Source organism: Danio aesculapii, chromosome 16 (genome assembly GCF_903798145.1).
Source record: "Danio aesculapii chromosome 16, fDanAes4.1, whole genome shotgun sequence".
In the NCBI taxonomy this organism is placed as follows: domain Eukaryota; kingdom Metazoa; phylum Chordata; class Actinopteri; order Cypriniformes; family Danionidae; genus Danio; species Danio aesculapii.
Genome location: NC_079450.1, coordinates 7,037,588 through 7,044,824, shown reverse-complemented (window position 1 = coordinate 7,044,824; position 7,237 = coordinate 7,037,588).

Below are 7,237 nucleotides of genomic sequence, written 5' to 3'. Positions count from 1 at the left end.
GGAGTGTATTTTTTTGCTGGTATTATTTCTGGGCTGGTTATGGCTAAATCTGATGCTAAAAACATTGGTCAATGGTGTAGGTTGAACCGATACAAGAAAACTGTTGTACCTTTCATTATTATTATTATTATTATTATTATTATTATTATTATTATTATTATTATTATTATTATTATTATTACTACTGTCTTTTTTATACCATTTTATTGTATGTCTGTAGCAATATGGTGATGCCAATGGCAAATTTTCTGTCAAGGTCAATAAAGGTTTCTTCCTGTTCTTCAGGGTCCCTATGCGACAGTATGCAGACTGCCGAATATACTTTCTCCAAATACTTTTTGGTGACTGTTTTGAGTCAAGTGAACTTTTCTAGTACTTTTGCCTATTATGTAGCAAGCAAACATTGCTCTGATACTCAAGATGTTCTGCTCTTGAGATGGAACATATTTGGGAACAATTAATGTCTGTTAAACTATTTTATATTTCTTGTTACTATTATTTATATTCTTATTATAAAAACAAAACTAAACTTATACAAGGATTTATTTTTATTTGTGTTCATATCTTGACTTACAGTAGCTACTGGCTCATTTTAACTGCAGTCTTTTAGGCTTCATCATACAATCAATGCTTTTTGACTTTTTAAGTGTCTTGTTTTTGTTCATTTTTTGCTATGTAACTGAATTTGACAAAATAATGTTAGCTCACAAACTGTTAGTAGAGCTGATGATAAATATTACACACCTGTGGTTTAAAAGAAGCATCTAGTGACCTGGTGATATGATATGATCTATCCATCCATCCATCCATCTATCTACAGTGCATCCGGAAAGTATTCATAGCGCTTCACTTTTTCCGCATTTAAGTTGTTTTTTTATGTACGTTTATGTTACAGCCTTGTTAAATTCTGTTAAATTCTACACACAATACCCCATAATGACAATGTGAAAAAGATTTTGAAAATGTTGCAAATTCATTAAAAATACAAAAGCTAAAAAAATAATCACTTGTACAGACATATTCACAGCCTTTGCTGCCAAAGGTGCATCAGCAAAGTATTGAGCAACTACAGCCTCAAGTCTTTTTGAATATGATGCCACAAGCTTGGCACACCTGTCTTTGGGAATTTTTGCCTATTCTTCTTTGCAGTATCTCTCAAGCTCCATCAGGTTGGATGGAAAGTGAGATGTTCATTAGGATTCAGGTCTGGGCTCTGGCTGGGCCACTCAAGGACATTCGGTTGTTGTGAAGCCCACTCAATTGATATTTTGGCGCTGTGCTTTGGGTCATTGTCCTGCTGGAAGATAAACCGTCGGCCCAGTCTGAGGTCAAGAGCACTCTGAAGCAGGTTTTCATTCAGGATGTCCCTGTACATTGCTGCATTCATCTTTCCCTCTATCCTGACTAGTCTTCCAGTTCCTACTGCTGAAAAACATCCCCACAGCATGATGCTGCCACCACCATGCTTCAGTGTAGGGATGGTATTAGCCTGGTAATGAGCGGCGCCTGGTTTTCTCCAAACATAACACCTGGCGTTCACTTCAAAGAGTTCAATTTTAGTCTCATCAGACCAGAGATTTGCGTTTCTTATGGTCTGAGAGTCCTTCAGATACCTTTTGGCATAATCCATGTGGGGAGTGGCTTCTGTCTGGCCACTTTATTATACAGGCCTGATTGGTGGATTGCTGCACAGATGGTTGTCCTTCTGTAAGGTTCTCCTCTCTCCCCAGAAGAACGCTGGAGCTCAGACAGAGTGACCATCGGGTTATTAATCACCTCCCTGACTATAACCCTTCTCCCCCGTTCACTCAGCTTAGATGGCCGGCCAGCTCTAGAAAGAGTCCTGGTGGTTCAGAACATCTTCCACTTACGGATGATGGAGGCCACTGTGCTCATAGGAACTTTCAGGGCAGCAGAATTTTTTCTGTAACCTTCCCCAGCCTTGTGCCTCAAGACAATCCTATCTCTGAGGTCTACAAACAAATCCTTTGTCTACATGCTTGGTTTGTGCTTTGACATGCACTGTCAACCCTGGGACCTCACGTAGACAGGTGTGTGCCTTTTCGAATCATGTCCAATCAACTGAATTTACCACAGGTGAACTCAAATTAAGCTGCTGAAACATTTCAAGAATGATCAGTGGAAACAGAATGTACCTGAGCTTAATTTAGAGCTTCGCAGCAAAGGCTGTCAATACTTCTGTACATGTGATTTTACAGTTTTTTTTATTTTGAATAAATTTGCAACAATTTCAAAAAATCTTTTTCACATTGTCATTATGGGGTATTGTGTGTAGAATTGAGGAAATAAAATGTATTTAATCCAGTTAGAATAAGGTTGTAACACAAAAAAAAGTGGAAAAAGTGAAGCAATATGTATAATTTCCGGATGCACGCACACACGCACGTGCAAACAAATTTTCAGGGTCAAATAAATATTTAGCAATACTTATTTCTGAGTATTTTTGTGAGCGATTGCACGCGTTTCATCAGGAAATGCAATACTTTTGCAGAAAATGCACAACATTTTACACAGATATTTTTCATCATCTAGGACATGTTAATGCTGAAAACAAGACAAAACCAATCAGCCTAATTTGAAAGTAAGAAAAATAACTCCATTATAGATTTACAATCTGATCACTAAAACATTAATAAGTAGAGTTCTTGAAAGACGATGTGAGATCTCATTTAAGTCACAAAACCACACAGAAGTTACATCCTAAAGTTTAATAAACTCTAAAATCTCTAGCCCTGTGCAACACTAAAAGTGATGCATTTGGCATAAACTAACTGACTGTTGCTGCGTAAACCCTGCTGTTACATTAGAATCCAAGAACACTTGATGCACTTTACATGGACACATCAACATCAATGATAAAATACAAAAAAAAAAATCATTGAGTATTACAGAGTGTGTTAAAAAGACCTCAGCTAGCACACAGTGGAAGAAAAAAAAATGGTGTAAAGTGTTTTCGTGGACATCAGAACATAGCTGATGGCAGTATAAATAAAGCATGCTGGAACATCTGGTCTTTGTTGTGCGTTCAGCTTTTTAATGCCTTCAAAGAGCAACTCTGACGCTTGGCTGACTACCACTCCTTGCTCCCCGCTTCATTTTAGCATGGAATAATAAACCATCTTTGGGGAATTGAGGCGGCCCGCACCACTCGTTCAGCTATGCCACTTATATGTTCCCGTTTACGGAAACTTTCTTTTTTACTTAGTTGGTTTTAAATTTTTATACCTCGGGGAACAGAAGCGTGTCACCGTAGCTGTGGCTATGTGGCTCGGAGCGCAATTAAAATGCATACAGCTCTGTCCTGGTTCGCCTTCTGCTCCTGCTCTGCCTCTGTAGATGGCGCTGACAGAGAAAGTTGGGCATTTGTATGCAGGACAAGCGATGTGCCAGATAGGGGCTTTCTAAGACTCAATTAAGAGCCGAGGGACTGTGCATTAAACACACAGGTTTTAAAATCTGAATGATTAGAGCTGATTTGCTTGGCCAGAACGGCCCTGTTCAACAGCTAGCGTTCATTATGACGATGGCACCAGCGCTCAGGCTTAAAAGTATGGCATGATTTAAAGATGGGTTTGAACATTTTATCCTATTGAATGGGTATAGATTATAACAAAATAAATTTTAAATATTAAAATTTATTTAAATCTATAATAAAAAGGTATAAACTTTAAAATGTTTCATGTTCACAGTGGGTCCAGTTTATTTACCTTACATTTTATTTAATTGAATAACTAATTAATTTCTTAAGAAGAAATTAACTTTTGTAGATTAGTAGATTAGATATTTTTAACATGTTTTACTGAAGATATCCACCATAAATGTCATAATAAAACTTTACACTCTTCACTACTTTATATAGAAGGATATCCCGGACAATTTTTAAATGCCATTGCAAATAAGAGTTTGCAATTGCATTTTCAAGAGGTGGATGCATACATACATTGTGACAATCCAAATGCAATTGTAAATCCCGCACTACCGTTTTCATTTCGCGAATGCGCAGTGACTGCCACATTTCAAATAAAAAAGCAAAGTCCATTTGCAAATGCATTTCCCCATGTCTCGGCTCAATTAAAAAAAAGGTTGCAATCTTAATTCAACTCCCTAGACCAGTGTTTCCCAACCCTGTTCCTGGAGGCACACCAACAGTACATATTTTGGATGTCTCCCTTTTCTTACCCATTAACTTCAGGTTTTGGAGTCTCTTCTAATGTTTTGATGAGTTGATTCAGGTGTGTTTGATTAGGGAGAGGTTGAAAATGTGAACTGTTGGTGTGCCTTCAGGAACAGGGTTGGGAAACACTGCCCTAGACGATCTTAATCCAGCACACGATTCTCATATTTTCAAGTTTCAGAAGAGAAACAAAAGGCGGCCACACAAGTCTTCATTGTTTTATATACATAGCTTAGCAACGTGGACACCTCCAAATGGTGTTGAAAGAGTACTGTATTTGTAAGGTATAATTCACCCAAATATGTAATTTCTGTCTTAATGTAATGTTATTCGCGGCCGCAAAATCCCACGTAATGTGAGCTGACCGTCAGCTGTTACCACAGACAGGGTGAGCACGTGCATGTGATTGAAGTTTACTTTAGTGAACAGAACCTGAATAGGCTGTGAATAACAGGTAATAAAGTTGTAAATAAAATAAAGAGTGACCGTTTGGGAGCCACGTGGGGGGGTGTGAACCGCGCTTAGTAGTGAAAATTAAAACGAAACCGTGCACATCATTTAAATAATCATATAACATTTTAGAGTTATGATTGCGACAAGCATTTGATGGTTTTCTTTCATAGCGAACACAAAGTGCATCAGAATAAACGTTAAACAGTGTCAGTATAACTACTCTAGCCTATATAATGTTGAATATAATGCAAGAGTGAATCTGATAAATGACAAATGTCTGATTTTACCAGTGGAAAAAAATGGTCTAATAATGTTGCCAATGACAGATTGCAAGCATATGTGGCAAACATAATTCTGATGTTGAATTATTACTAATGGTTGCATTCTGATGTCATCACTTTACTGTAAATTAATGACCAGAACATATTTAAAGTCTGTTCAAGTCCATCATTCAAAGTCTATTCAAAATTTTGTATTTTAACCAACAGTAGACCTACACAATATTATTGTTATACCATATGCTTGAGATATAACAATAATAATAGCCTGCTCATATTAACCTTTATTGTACATCTATAGAATCGTTAGAAAATCGTGATCTTTATTTAAAAAATAAATAAATAAATCGTGATTCTCATTTTAGCCAGAAAGTGGTGGGCCGTTATTGGCGTTAACTCGAGACTCTTATCCGGGCTATAAAAAAAAATAACGCCATTAATCTATTCTCAAAGTTGGGTTGTGAGCTGGGTCTATTCAATGGGTCTATGATGACTTTCTCCTTGATATTTTAGCGCAGATTTATACCTGGCCGAATTGCACTGTAGGGGGCGAGAACGAGTCTTCAAACCTGTGTGTAAGCCTACTGTGAAATTGCCACATCAAACGTGACGTGCTAACATGGATGCAGTTCACTAGAGTGAATCTGATTAATGTTAGCTCCACATTTAACCATCTATCGTAGTAGAACAGTTTCTCAAGCAGTTTGTGATGCAATTTGGAAATAGGAGATGAGCCCCTGGTCTAATGCGCCACCTGGCTTGAGAAACCCGTTCTTAAAGACCTACTTTTAGTCATTATTTGGGTAGCACACATATTCTGAATGCCTTCAGCAGAATTCAAACGAGCCATTTTAATCTAGATAAATTCCAAGATTACAGTGAGATTAATCTAGATTTTAAAAAAATGTATCTATGCTCACCTGTAATAGATATACATATACATACATACATACATGTCATTTTCATAATGCAACTTTAAAATACATTAACATACTGCATAAATGTCATTTTACAGCTAAATAAGGTGTAATTTATAATAATCGTTAACAGCGTAAACAAAAATTAAATTAATTAAAAAATATATATATATATATCACTTTTGTTAATTTTTTTTTATACTGACACGAACATGAAATGGACAAGATGTGATCTTTACACCTAAATTAAAACCAACTCTACATCCTAAAACAGATCAAAAGTTATTTAGGACAATATATCAGTGAATATATCTTACATATTTTACTTTTTTAATTGTACAATCAAATTATTTTACACATACGTCTAACAATAAAATAATTGAGATTTGCAAAATACTTAATATAATAGAAGAACGATTACTGCCAGGGTAGAAAAAAATCCCTTATAAACATATTTATATAATCTCACCAGAAAACAAAAGGGAAAAAAACTGATTAAGACAATACATGTTCTTTTTTAATAACAAAAAATAATACAAATACATTTGGTCTCTTAATAAATACGAGTGCATAAAAAGGCATGCACTGCAATTATGAAAGAAATAGCAAACTGCTGTTTAAAATTAGTTGCATAAATACAGCATTTATTTCAAAATCAGCTACCCGCAATCCTGAAAGATGCTGAAAAAAGAGCAAAGTGTGAGTAGATGATCTGCAATACTTTTGTGAAAGTATGAGTGCATTATTTTTGGAGTTCATTGACTTGAACATACAGTACTGGAGAAAATAAATAAAAAAAAAAAAAGCGTGACAGATCTCGTTCCCAAGAGAATGATCATTTTGCTCTGGCTTGAATTGTGGGAAACTGCTGGGCACAAAGGGCATTTTTACGGCCCTGCAGAAATCTTGCTCTGTACTCAATACTGAGAATTCCTCTGACAGACTTTTATTATTAGAGCATATCCTGTCTCAGATGACGGTGATGTTATTTGTGTCGCTCTGCTCTTTTCAAAGGAGTTTCAGCATGTGTGAATTACTCGGAAATGACGTGTCTGAAAAGCGCAGCGCCCGATAAGAGAAGAAATGCACTCTGGATGAATTGTGGAGCTGTCTAGTTAGGGAAATGATGATGTTGTACAGCATCATTTAACAATTCAGTGGTACGAGAGACTGATGTGTGTGTTGTGGCGTTTAATGACTCTGGGCTTTTGTTCTGTCAGTCTATGTGCTGCGTATGAACTATTGGGTGACGATGGATATAAACTTACACATACATCAAAAAAGAAAGAGCGAAAAAAAAAAAAAACACTCCAATTTCCTGTGACCAAGTTGAAGCACTTCAACATGTGTTGTTCTCAAATTAGAAAGACTCTGGTAAAGCGAGAACTACATAT